Source organism: Rattus norvegicus, chromosome 9 (assembly GCF_036323735.1).
Source record: "Rattus norvegicus strain BN/NHsdMcwi chromosome 9, GRCr8, whole genome shotgun sequence".
NCBI lineage: Eukaryota > Metazoa > Chordata > Mammalia > Rodentia > Muridae > Rattus > Rattus norvegicus.
In genome coordinates, this window is record NC_086027.1 from 78,521,766 (window position 1) to 78,536,264 (window position 14,499).

General features: G+C 38.7%; 1 protein-coding gene across 13 annotated transcripts in view; it reads right to left on the reverse strand.

The window, feature by feature from the left end:
- Ikzf2 (IKAROS family zinc finger 2) overlaps window positions 1-14,499 on the reverse strand; it is a 145,227-nt gene that overhangs the window by 26,096 nt on the left and 104,632 nt on the right. The gene's annotated exons all lie outside the window — the stretch shown is intronic.

Here is a 14,499-nt window from a genome sequence, read left to right on the forward strand (position 1 = left end):
TTTGTACTCATTAGCTTTCTCTCCTTCCTTCTGTTTTATACTTACTTACTTTGGTCCTTGTCCTTATTTTCTTTCTTAATATATACTTGGCTTTAACTTGTTCTTTCTGTGGTGTTTAAGAAGGAAGCAGAGAGGAGATGTTGCTGGGCATTTGCTTTGTCTCTAAGACAGGCATTCAATGGCAAGCATTTCCCTCTCAGCTCTTCTATTAGCATCCTCATTCTTCCCATCATGAACACACAATGTATATTTATTCTATCTATTTTCACTTTCCCTGCAAAATTCGGCACTGTAGTCATTCCTGGATCTGGACTTAGGAAATCCTTATTCTAATTATGGACATATCTTTCCTTCTCGTGGCTTTAGATTTATAACAGGAGACTGAATATTGTGAATTTTGTATGAGTGGGTTTTACATTTTGTTGTCTTTCATTAAAATTGTTGACATGTTCCCATACATAGCTCCACTATTTAAAATCAATTTGGTCCTTTCAAAGTTTGCTTTTATGGTCTATGGAAGGTCCAGCACATACTAAATGGCCAGGTTAGACCTTTCAGGATGCTGCAGAAAGCAAGACGTTTCCACTTTGGTGAGTGAGAATTAAGCATTCCTAGCCTCCCGTCAGCTCTGAAAGTATCTGTCCTCTGCTTTCTGGTTGTTATGTTCTAAGCTTCAGAAAAACTGATCTACTAGTTAGTCTAAAGGTCAAGTGGACCACATGCAAATGTAATACCTTTCTGTGCAGCCTCCAGTGCTCTATTCTCTGCCTCTTGTGTTCAGCTCAACGGCCTGATAATAGTTGGGTTCTTTGGGTGAGAGGTTGTATGGAAACTGCCTTCAAAAGTCAGCTGCAACAATTTATAGTCCTTGACATCTTTGTTTTTTGTCACTCGGGCATCAAAGTCCTATGCTGCCTATTGTTCTATGGAAAATTCGGTTAAGAGACCTTGATTTTCTAGAGGATTACAGTGGGAGGTCAAATAGGACTCCAACATTCGCCGTGGTTGGAAGCAAAAGTTGCAGTTTTAACAGACGAAGACTGAGGAGACACACAAGTAAATCCCAAGAAGTCAGGCCAATTCTGTACATTTTGGTAGCAACGCAGTTCAGGTAATTGGCACAAAGTTTCTCATAAATATAATTCTAAGAAGATAAGTCACGACACCAAAGATTCTTACAGAGAAGACAATGTGGCCAGCATTTATAACTGCTTCAAAAGTTATTGTTGGTCTTTCCTTTAACATACAGTCCTTCTAGAAAAAAATCCTATAACAGACTCACTGACAATCTGTTAGAGCTATAAATATAAACTCTTAATCTGAGAAATAAATAGGAAATTTAGAAAGTGAGGTGAAATAAAACAAAGGAATGTATTGGCCTGCAGTTTAGCAGTGTTTCCCCAATCTGTCTTGATATGGACCCCCTTAACCCTATCTAAATGTAACAACAAGTCAGAAAAAGCCCCTTGTCATTGAAGCAGGCATGTTGACTATAGGTTTATGGGGTGCCATGAAGGCATATATGGCCCAACCAAGTCTTCCTCACTCATATTTTCTTGAAATAGTTCAGTTCAGTAGCTTTTCTAGTGAATGGACAAAACACATTCCAATCTACTAATATACTGGTAAGTTTTTCATTCTTTGTACTGATGTAAGAATTTCTACACAGGTAAAAATACACAAAGAAACACTTTCATCTTTTATGAAGTAAATACATTTACCATTTCAAGATGGGCACAATCAGATAGAAGGCATTAATTAGATATTGTATTTATGTTCTTTTAGTAAACTGAGTATATCCACATATGAATACTTTCAGAAAGAAAAGGATTCTTGATAATTGGAATGAAAATGGAAGATAACTTGATAATTGCCTGCAGAGTTATAAATTAACCCAAAGAAAGATTATCACTAACATAGTACTGATTTTTATGTTTGAATTAGTGATCTGTTGTATTGTCTGAACTCTGCACATAAACAATTTTAAGTTAATTGTGTATTGTGTGTGTGTGTGTGTGTGTGTGTGTGTGTGTGTGTGTGTGTCCAGGTATACTTGTCATGTGTGTCCATCTGGAGGCCCTAAGATTAATGCCTGGTGTCTGTGTTTGTTATTCTCCACCTCATTCATCCATTCACTCATCCATTCATTCATTCGAGACAGAATCAGTGAACCCTTGGTCTCAGTTTTCATCCTCTGCCGTCAGTCAGGGAGGCCCTGGGATCCGCCCATCTCTGTACGTGTTCTCATAGATGGTGCTCTGGGCAGCACAGGTCTCTATGTAAAGTTAGATGTAGGAGTAGAAAATCTGAACTCAAGATGCTTTGGCTTCTGCAGCTAACACCTCACACACAGATCCATTTATCCAGTCCCCAATTTTAAGGTTTCAAGCCTACATCACGACATAATAGACTAGAAGAGGCTTTTGCAAATTATACTCACCGTAGTAGTCTATGAGACAGGCCTTTTCCTACACTGACACCGACAGAGAATGCTGTTTCTAAAACAGTCAAATTTCCACTAAGGTGCTAAATCTACTTCCCAAAATTTTAGGAAGGAAGGCTGAAGTATAAAGAAGTTGCTCTGGAAGCTCATGTGAGACCTTGTTACAGAGGAACACATTCGTGTTCTATCCCACAAGAGACAACGTGATCCACTTGCTCAGTTTCACCAGTGTGTATCCCAGGGCCTCCCTGACTGACGGCAGAGGATGAAAACTGAGAGCCATGGGTTCACTGATTCTGTCTCGAATGAATGAATGGATGAATGAATGAATGAATGAATGAGGTGGAGAATAACAAACACAGACACCAGGCATTAATCTTAGGGCCTCCACATGGACACACATGACAACTCCATCCACTCAATGGCAAGGGTTTTTGAAGTGTGGCTTCAGCCATTGTTTTAGTACACAGAGAGTCCCCTGTACACATCACTGTGGAAGAGGGATGGCATGGCTGTGGTCCATGCAATTCCTAGGTCTGGGAACTGAGTTGTGCCCATGACGACATATAGTCACGTTTCTATGTTCCAGTGCTATTTAATAGTGAGATGAAAACCTTGCGTCTTTTCTGATTTTACATGCCATCATAAAACTATAAATGTTCCTTGGGACCTGACCATGTAATAAACTGTTGGATATTTACATTAGCCTGAAAGTTACAAAGACAATAAAGACACAAAGGGAACCAAGAAAGCCTGGAAATTCTATGCTGGACAATAGAAATTGTTTTTCTTTTTAATTCGCATTCATGAACGTGAACAAGACCTAAATAATTTTAGCTATCTGAATGCTGTTTTTAAAAATCATTTATTTCCTTCCCATCAACTTACTCGGCCTCTGTGTATATCACTGCTAGTCACTCTTCAAGCCATTTGTAATAAATAGTTAACAAACATTTTTTGGGGGGATTTTGGATTTTTATTTTGTCTTTCCTGTCTATAATCTGTTTTATCTGATATAATCTTTAAAATATTGCCTACTCAGAATGCTTTAGAAGTGCTTGCATCTCCCTACCCCCTAAACCTCCAAATCTGTACAAGTATTGATGACTTCAGACATTTTTAAATACAATGATTAAGTACCTTAGAAAGGAAACAGGTCTATACCTGAAATGTAAGCTATATTTTTCTGGGTTATATTAAATCATGTCAGTACAATTAGACGTCAGTCAAAATTTATCACAAATAACTTTCCCCTTTCAGGAAGTTTACCAGTGTGGTTGTGGTTTGGAGAGAAGGATGTTAAATGTTTAAGTAGGTATATAAGAAGTACATTTAAACTAGTTGATTCGTGTGTGTGTGTGTGTGTGTGTGTGTGTGTGTGTGTGTGTATGAAAGGACTGAAGAGGTGTTTAGAATCCTATAACAAGTAACAAGACAGGAAGCAAAGAAACAAATTTATGTAACCCAATGATTCTACCAATTACTGCAACTATACTTTTCTACTTTGACAACTGATAATTTCCCCCAATAAATAGCCTGTGCATATGTTTTGGACAAATGTGTAATAATGAACAGGCCCAGGGTGCTCTCATTGATGTACTTTATTTTTCTTATGTAGGACCGGATGAGGTTTAAGAATTATGCTTCCTCATTTCTCCATCCATGTGTTATGTGCATCTTTTATGCACGATGACTATGATGGACACAGACATCGGTCCCTCCACTAAGAAAGCTAACTCTTATCGTTCCAGCATTTCCATTGGTCATAGTGTTCATAGCACCATCTTCCAAATTCAGCTACAAGCCTTCAAAAGACACAATCAGCAGGGGAAATCACACCTACCAGAGCAGCTAAGTGATGAGCTGGGGTAGGATTCATAGGTGGACCGATTGCCCAGCATGCATGAGATTCTAGGTCCCATTGCCAGCACCACCAAGCAAAACCAAAACCCAATCCACAAAAATAAAACCAGAGCAATAATACAAACTAGGAAACAAAACAAAACAACTCTGAGTGGAGCCTTTGAAACTAAACAAATCACAGACTTCTGGAAGATAAGGGGCATACCTACTCTTCCTTTTTTGTCCACTGTGAAGAATCGATATAACTGAATAAAAGTAAGATTATTTGCAGAAAAGTCCAAAGTTTTGATATCTACTTTTATATCACTTTGTTCAAGTGACAACCTTCCCTAGATTCCTTGCACTAAATGCCTAAATTAAGAAGCGAAATGGACGGAACGGCACACTGCAAGGTGCTCTGGGAACTGTGGTGCCTGCATTCCTCATTGTTATATAAAATGTCTTATTTTATAGTTTATTTTTGATATCTCAATGGATTACTTAAGCAACACACAGATACACAACTTTAGATATCTCAAATGTTACAGCTGTTTAAAATAGACACACAGAGTGTCAAAATACCCTACTAGTATTAACCATAAGGAGTTAAGGGATATACATATTTTCGTCACAATTGTAGTATACATTGCTTCACTGATTCGCGAAGGTGAGAAAAAGAGCTAGGGAAACTGCCAGCGTATAAAGAGCTATAGCATAGCGGGGGAAGGGCTGTAGTAAAATCTAAGAAAGAAGGAGATAGAGTTGATATTTTTCATTACTATACATATATGAAACATGCATGGAAGGACCAACAGTAGGAAACCAATCAAGAACTCTCTAGGCCTTGACAAATAAATAATCCAAGCATATAAACTTTCTCTTGGATGCACCTTCTATCTTTCTTCATGTGCGCACAGCGTGTGTGCATGTACTCTCAGAATCCAGGGCACAAGCTCATGTGTTGCTCCTTAGGGGCCAGCCACTGTGTCTGTTAGGACAGGGTCTCCCAGTCGGATGCAGAGCTCACTGATCAGGAGAGGATGCATGATGAGCCCCAGGGATATCGCTGCCCATGCTATCACACCTAACTCTTTATCTGGGTTCCAGAATTCTTACATTCTGTACCAACTGAGCAGAACCCACGGCCCGTGTAATTTCTATTCTTAAACTGCTCACTCTTGTCTCACGCTGAAGTATTATAATAACTGACTCTACAAGAAAGCAATGCACAGGGTTGGGGATTTAACTCAGTGGTAGAGCACTTGCCTAGAAAGCACAAGGCCCTGGGTTCGGTGCCCAGCTCCGAAAAAAAGAAAAAAGAAAAAGAAAAAAAAAGAAAGAAAGCAATACACCCTGAAAACACAGATGTCCAAAAAGCATCTGTATGAAAGCAGGTAAGTTGATTTCATTTAAGTCATTATATAAAGTGTGTGTGTGTGTGTGTGTGTGTGTGTGTGTGTGTGTGTGTGTGTGCACGTGCATTCAAATTCTAGTCTTAGGTCGGACTCTGTATGAATCCTAGGTTAACCATACAGGGATACTGCTGACTGATGATTTCTGCCATGACTAAAAGTTCAGTCACATTCTAAACATTTACATGGTGAGAATGAACTCTATGCTATGTGATTTTTTTGCTTGATTTTTCTCCCAAGATAGAACTGGCTATAGATGAAGACTATATGTTTGACTACTCTGTTCAAGTAAGGAACATGAAAAATGGAGGTTAGCTGACAAAAATCAATCAATCACTCAATCAATCAACAGTACCAAATAATCCCCCACTGTGGTGTTTCATGAGTTGAGACCTCTTTACTTCTGTTCAGACATCATGCATGAAAATGCTGGGGAAACGTGAAAGGGTAACTAGTTAGGGTTAAAAGTGCCCGTGCCAGCATGCACGGAAGCTCAAAATTGCTAGCAATCCCTGGGACGAGATCAATACCTGCAGAGTATTCAGAACAATGGCAAAGTGGTCTGTGAGTCCTTCTGGTTTCTCTAGAGCTCATGAGACCAGAGAACGGACAGGAGGAAAAGGATTTAGGTTGATATAACAAATGTGTTTATACTAAAATGAAATGAAAATAGCTTTGTGAGATGAAAATGTATCATGGAAGAGACTTCTCATGAGTATTTTTGTCTAGAAATGTACAGGAAGGTTCAAAGTAGTACAACCACTTCTACCTGTAAGACAGGGTTGCACGAGCTGATAAAGTTTTGATTTGTCTTATAGAGAAGTATGAGGTGAAGTAGATGGGTGATGGTTATTACCATAGGTGGGAAAAGAGGAGTGTGACTGAGTCATCTGACAGATTCTCTTATCAGCTGCTGTGACCCAAAGTGGCTTTTATCTGGTGGTCACAGCCTTCTGTCAGGGAAAAGCAGCCGAATGGCATCCCCTGTCCTCCATGCAGAGGGCAGAGGCACTGGGATATCATTATCAGGGTTGGATGGGTGGACTCAGTACTCCACGGTTATGCAAAGTATGCATGCGACTGATACTGTTTGTGTGATTATCAGCATAATCCAGTTCTATCAACCACCCCCAGAAAGGAAAGGAGGGGGCGAGGGTGGGGAAAGTTCACACTTGGCAGATGACCTAGAAAACAGGCCAGGTGCTGGCCTAAGATCAGTTTCAAACAGTGCTTTCTCATAGGAAACCTGCAGGACAATTGATACTACTTTTAAAACATACTTTCCCTGTAAATATGAGTTGCACTAGCTGAAATCACTTAATCTAATGTGACTCTCATGTTGACCACTGGATCTGTGCTGTGAAGTCTTTTGGGCTGACACAGGGCTTAGTTGACAAAGTACTCAGAAGCATTAGGATCTGAGCTCAGATCCCCAGTACCCATGTAATAATCCAGGAATGGCACTGCGTGTCTGTAAGCACAGTGCTGGGGATTGCTGTGATGGTAGAGACAAGTGCATGCCCGGGACAAGCTACCTGGCCACTTAATCTAATCAGTGACTTCAGGTCCCAGCACATACTTATATTTACACACACACAGAGAGAGAGAGAGAGAGAGAGAGAGAGAGAGAGAGAGAGAGAGAGAGAGAGAGGGAGGAGGAGGAGGGGGGGAAGGAAGGGAGGAGGAGGAGGAAGGGGAGGAGGAGGAGAGAAACAGAATGAATTATGTTTGACTTAGTCAATACACTGTTTGGTATGAAATTTATAATTAGAGCAATTGATATTATATTTTTAACAATAGAGACAAAGGTGAACCCTATCCACCCAAGCCAGATAATACTTCAGAGTTTTTGAGAACTGTAAGTAAAAATGGGCAAGTGTTTCATCCAATTCTCTGACAGCAAGAAGCCTATACCTTTAAAATCCTCATGGACTCCTTTACCAGCCCAATAGAAGAAAATGTGCAAATATATTCAAAGGCAGTATAAGTCACACGATTTAATTCCAGAGGGATTTCTCATAATAAAGGTGTATGTATGCAACTTGTATGAATGAGATAGTTTTTAGTGGGAAATTAGTCAGGCTTTAACGACCATTGAACTATTTGCCTTTTTAAAAATAATTTTATTTAAATCATTGAATTTAATCATTGGGAAGAACATAGGCATCTGATGATTCTGATATTTCTTTTTGTGTGTGGATAACACATAGCCCTTAAAATAACAAGGACGTGAGTAATCAAGACAGTTCTTCTTTGAAATGTTTTCAAATGTACAATAGGGAGGAAGATGTTTTAACAGATGGGCATTTATGTGGCACATCTGGTCTGGTTCCCTTTTATAGGACAAAATTGCCTTAAACCGACAATTAGACATAAATTACAAATTTCTTGAGCTAAAAAAATGTCAAATATTGGGAGGTCATAAAGCATTGTAAAAAAAAAAAACAAACCCTCCAACATTTTTAGAGTATTTAGGAATAAATTCAGTATTTATTCAGGCTAATTTTCCACAAGTCATGAGACTTTAAAACTGGAAGGTTCTTCCAATTGCAGTAGTCAGGGGAGGTTACGATGAGGATATATATAAGGCAAAGTAGTTTTACAATGCATTTATTTTAAGAGATATGTACAAAGAGAACGATATGCTAAACAAATTTAAAGTGAATGTCAATATTTTACTTAGCATTTAATGAAAAAGTGTTCCTGCAGACGTGAGTTGCTCTCATTAGTAAAATGAGGGTCAAACCCTGAATTCGAATAGAGCCTTTGCTGATCTGCTTTTTAATTTTCTACTCACATGCATGCTTGAAATGTAATTCAGTGTCTGACCTAACGGCATCTCAAGGAGTTTGCTTTATATTTAGATTTCACTAGACAGTAACTGAGTTTCCTTTAGCACTAACAGTCTTCTTTTCAAGTGTTTTTAAGTGATTCCATTGTTTTAACAGTTTCTCTCATAGTAATAAAAATCTATCACTAGTCCATGGTCAGAGCTAAATTTTTAAAATTTATTTTATATAAATGAGTACTGTGCCTATACTGATTTTATGGACAGTGTGCACTCCCAGTGCTCACAAAGGATCCCCTAAAACTGGAGTTGTAGGCAGTTGAGAACTACCACGTGGGTAGTGGGAATTGAACCTAGATCCTCTGAGAGAACAGCCAGTGCCGTTAAACACTGATCTATCTCTCCAGCTCTAATGCTAAATTTTTCATGTAGCATAAAATACTAATGACCCTGTGAGGAAATTCTTACTATTTTTTTCACTTTCTAACTTATAAAATATGTTTTGTAATCACTGATATATATATGCTTATCATTTATTTACATACTTTTTGCATTTCCCTTTCCTTTATTTATTTATTTATGTATTAATTTTTAAATTAAGACTATGTGTGCCTATGTGTAGGTATGTATACAAGAATATTGAAGTATTAACTAGAAAAATATATATATACAATTCCAGTTCTTATGATACTTTGAAAAATAACAGGTGTGTTATATATTTTATTTAATAACGATTTAACTGCTATACTGTTTCCATAAAGTACTGGCTGTGATATCTAAAAAACCAAAATATAAAATACTCAACATGCCATTTAGTATTTACAAAGAAAAGAGTTACAATAATTTCTTAAACTGAAAATCTAAGCACAAAATACACATTGTTTTTTAATTAGGAGCATTGGCCCCTGACTTAATACTAAATCAAATAAAAATTATGCTACAGTATATATATGTACACATGTGTACATGTGTATATATACATACACACATGGTATTTATGTAAGAATGTCTATATGGTAAATCTCAAGATTTCTTGCGAGCAAGAGCTTAAGACTGGGCCAGCGTCTTCAATTCTTGTACAACTCCATACACTATGAATCTGGAACATATTTGTCAAAGTGTAGCTCATTTCTCAATGCACTGAAAACTTGTTCTTGATCTTTACCTAATGGATAAAGCATGTCAGTTCTTCTTTGCTCCCTTTTCTTTTATCTTTCTTTTTTCTCATGTTGAAAAGAAATTATGTGCATGGGTGTTTTGCCTGCATGTATGTCTGTGCTCTGTGTACAGGCAGTGCCCTCAGACAACATTAAGATAAGAGTTGATTTCCTGGGACAAGGACTACAGATTTGAACTTGGGTCCTCCAGAAGAGCAACAAGTGCTTTTAAGGACTGAGCCACCTCTCCAGCCCTTTCTTTCACTCTAGTTGTAGAATCTGAATTACTATGAGTAAGTCATCCATCCCTCTTACAGGGAGCAGGGGGGAGCGGACAGAGAAACAAGACAGGCACTGTGGAAATCTTTGTTTAATATTTCCTACACGGTCACTTTAAAAGTTCAAATAAACTGGAAAAGCTAAAACCCCAACTTTGGAAGACTAGAGAGTGCTCTTTTAGGCTAGGTACAGGCTGGGCAGTTCACCTTACACTCAGCATCATGGCTAAGCCCAGGGAGGCCAAGGAGGAATGAAATAACCTGACAAGCTGACACAGCTCACCTACAGTAACCACATGCTTGAGCCCAATGTCGACTTACTGTCTTACAGGGCACATGCATGCGCCACCCTCTCTCCTTTGTCATAGGTAGCAACTTAAGAGCATTGTACTGGGCATTTCCATACATCACATAGCAGTAAAGGGCATACACTTTGGAGTTTGATTGCCTTGGTTTGAATTCTCTTTCTGCTTTAGCCTCCTCCCCTGCATGATAGAAATAACAGCAAGATGTTCTCTTGGCTAAACACCTATCAGTGTCTTTTTAGTCTCTCGGTTGACACAGTGATGAGTATCCCAAGTGTTACTATCCTTTTAAGAGTATGGGCACTGGGGAGAAGAAGGCTCAATAGCTAAAGTGCTCGCTGTGCAAGCATTATGACCTGAGTCCCTAGAATCTAGAAAGACTGGCAGGGCACTGCACGTTTATAGTCCTAATGCTCCATCAGTGAGATGAGGCAGACTTCTGAGCCAGCTGCCTGGACTGGGACATGTGGCTGTGAGGAACAGAAGAGAGACCCTGTCTCGAGCAAGGTTGAAGGTGAAGGTCAGCCCCTGAGGTTCCTCTCTGACATGCACATGCCTGCCATGTCATGAGCATCATCACGGTCCCATACCCTTCCTGCCCATACACACAGAGCTAGAGTTAAGGATGACTGTAGCCTAACTTATCTGTGTCAACTATATGCCTGTCATTATAGTCATATAATTCCTCCTATATTCAATTTCCAATCATTACAAAAACAAAGGTTTTTACTAGAGTGATTTTCACCACTCTGAAAAGATTAAAAAGATGACCCAATAAAAATATTGTTAACAAATTGAATGATGAGCAAAGATACAGGTTACTGAAAAGTTATCAAAAATTGAACAGAGGTTTGATTGCTTCACAAATATCTTTAAACTCTTTAAAAAGCTGAAAAATAAAATTATAGATGAGGCACTAAGGATGTGGTTTAGGTTAACAAAACTAAACCAAAGCCCTGCTCTGAAAGAAAAGGACCTGGCTTTCTACCTAAAGAAGCGACAGTAAGAACATGTGTGTTTGTGTATTTACGTGTTCTAATGCAAAGGCTTCTTCACTAAAAGTATTTTCCCAGTTACTAGGCCTGTGATATGAATATCACTTCCTGATGTGAGAACAAAGACTTTTAATTAAATAATCCATGGAGTGCTTAGTACAGGGCTGCGGCATGATTGCCCATGAATGCTAGGTGTTACTTCTAAGTCCTCACTATTGAGCCAATGCTTAACCCATGACTATGCTGTGTCCTTTAAAACATGTGAACACCACATTGAAAAGTGGATTATATAGTTATCATGCAAGACTTTACATATACACTTATAGATACACTAATGATTCTATGTATTCCAGACAATTTTTACGTGTTTCCTTTCTTTTTTTTTTTTTTTTTTTGGTTCTTTTTTTCGGAGCTGGGGACCGAACCCAGGGCCTTGCGCTTCCTAGGTAAGCGCTCTACCACTGAGCTAAATCCCCAGCCCCACGTGTTTCCTTTCTTAAACTAGAATATTCGTGACAGGAATATATAATGTTCACCAGGACTGGGCCTACTGCTGGTAACTGAAACCATACAGAAAAGCTTCGAACCTATAACACAGGAAGCAGATCTGTGGTACTAATATCCAATGTGATTATCAGTACAATAGAACAGCGGGCAGTGGTTACCCAGAGAGTAGGACAGTACAAGTTCTTCCCATGAACAGTACTATCACAGACACAGAAATCCGATGGAAAGTCACTCTAAAGGAGCAGCTCTTAATATTAGTTTGGCTGCCACGGCCATTTCCTCAGCTTCTATGCTTAGAGCTGTTTCTGCAGAAAGCTTGTTTCTACTTTTCCAAAAGGCTCCCCTGCCCTCACTTCTGGTTACATTTAGTCAAGGTGAGGTATGGAAAGGACACGAGAAGGTGGAGAGGCAGATCGTAGGCGCCATGTCACCGCTTGGCAGGGCCTGCTTTCCTTGGCTCCAGGTCAGGGCTCCAATCCTTGGTCCTTACTTCCCTCACACTTTTGAGGGGAAGCTGGAGAAAATGGGGATCCTATAATATACTCTCAGAGTGAAAAGTGTACCATTTTGGCTTTTTAAGATCCAGCACACAACAATTACTTCTAGAAGGGGGGGGGGAAGAGATGCTAGCTGACAGCCTTATCAGGTAAGGTTCAGGTTGACAAGCTCTAATGGTTTTGTTATGAAGATCTTTGACCAATAGCTATTCTTTACTTAAAAACTGCTCTTAATTTGTTAGTAATGCTAATTATGCTAGCTCAAATCACACCCTATGAACTAGGTATTGTTTCATAAATGGTATCATAACCAAAGATAGATATAATGGTATTTCACTATTAAGTGAACTTGGACCATGTAGTTGGAGAACAAAAGATGTTTCATGAGCAAGTGGTTCAGGTATCCATGGTAACTGCTACTACACAATCTGTCCCCTTCAGCCCACATCAATCACCTTGTGTCATGTTATCAATAAAGCTAAGAGAGAAGGAAACGCGGATCTAGTTTGTAAATGAATTGCATAGAACTTAGTGCTAGCTATGACAATTGTGTTTTCTGGTCCCCTTTCCAAAAGGCAGTCTTGACATAGTGGAAAAGAGATTTCTCAGCTGCCTGAATTTCCCCAAGTCCTTATGATTGTATACTATGCACGGAAGAAGAGATAGCCTAAGGAAATGACAAATCGTATGGCCATTTGCTCATCAAAAGAGAAGACTGGGTAAACAGGTCTAGGGAGAGTTATATAGATTTAACCCTCGGAATTGAAACAAAATATGATAATATGACATTCTACACTTATTAAACGATTCCACTATGAAGAAGTAAAGCGTATTAGGGACACCCTCAATGTGCTTAGTTACTACCCCAGTGTCTGCTCAATGGACCTGTTTTGAAATGCCAACAGAAGCAAGTATTGAAGCCACGAATTCAGCTACCTGTACTCCCTGCCCCTGTGACTAATGCAGCTGCTACCACTACTGAGCTCAGCGTTTCAATGCTGAGTCCCTCACATCCCACAAGTGGTCAACCAGCCAGGAGTATCAGGTTGATTATATCAGACTCCGTATAACATGGAGAAGGGGTAGATTCATCCTCACAGGAACTGAAAGATGTTTATGGCTGACTTGCCATCCCTTCCTAAGCTGCTTCCTGAGTGGATTTAGCAGAACACCTGACCAGTGATATCCCTAGTCACACTGCCTCCAAGAAAAACACCTTTTTGATGGAAAGAAATAGAATAGACTCAAACCTACAGCATCCATTCACATTCCTCATGTTTCGTCCCCCATAATCAGCTGGCTAAGAGGAGTGGTAAAATGTTAATCACTGGGAAGGCTCCCTAAGTGGCTGCCATCAAGGTAAGGCTTAGTGTGTTGAACGGATGTATCACATGACCTAAGATATCCTTTATATGTGAGTCTGAGGATAAAAGAGTTAAGATGTTTGCAATTACTGCGTGAACTAAGTCGGAAGAGCAGACTCATGAACTCTTATGAGGTGCACAGTCCTTAGATCAGTAACACTTCAATGAGTTAGAATGTTCAGGAACCCGAAGAAAATACCCTCACCTCTTAAAAATACACCTCAACTTATATTTTCATAGTAAAATATACCACTGTAAGCAATAGAATATCATATTTTTTAAAAAATTATGACAAGTGAATTATTTTTCAGTTAGGAAAGAAAGTAAAATATATTCTTAGAATATTTTGTTTTCATATGCACATTCATTTAGCTTTCATGATATCCCAAATTTAATATTGCATTTTGTAATTCATTTTTATTTTTAAAATTAAGTTTAGCCTTAAGGATAGCACGAAGATGTAAGGAGGACTAATATGCTTAAGCATTCCCACACATCCCACAGCATGATGTAATGTAACATGTCAATGCACATGAGAATATCACCTTCTCAGATCTCCATCTTAAAACTAAAATTTAACATGTGCTCATAATCAAAGCAGATACAGAACATTTTATTGTAATTTTCTACCGTTAATGTCTCAGCAATGGTGATTTATGCTGAAATCAATTGAGAGTCATCCAGATTTCTGATTCTTCTTCCTCATTCATGTATGGATATTCTAGTATTTTCTTAGCACATTAAACACTCTTGATCATTAAATCATTTAGGAAGCAGATAAAATGTTCAGACCTTTCCCAAAGACCACAGTTGGAAAACTAGCAAAACAAGGAGAGTTAAAAATGAAATATAAATTCCTCCAACAGTCAATTTTCTAATGAATACAGTACTTTCAAGTTTAAAAAGAACAA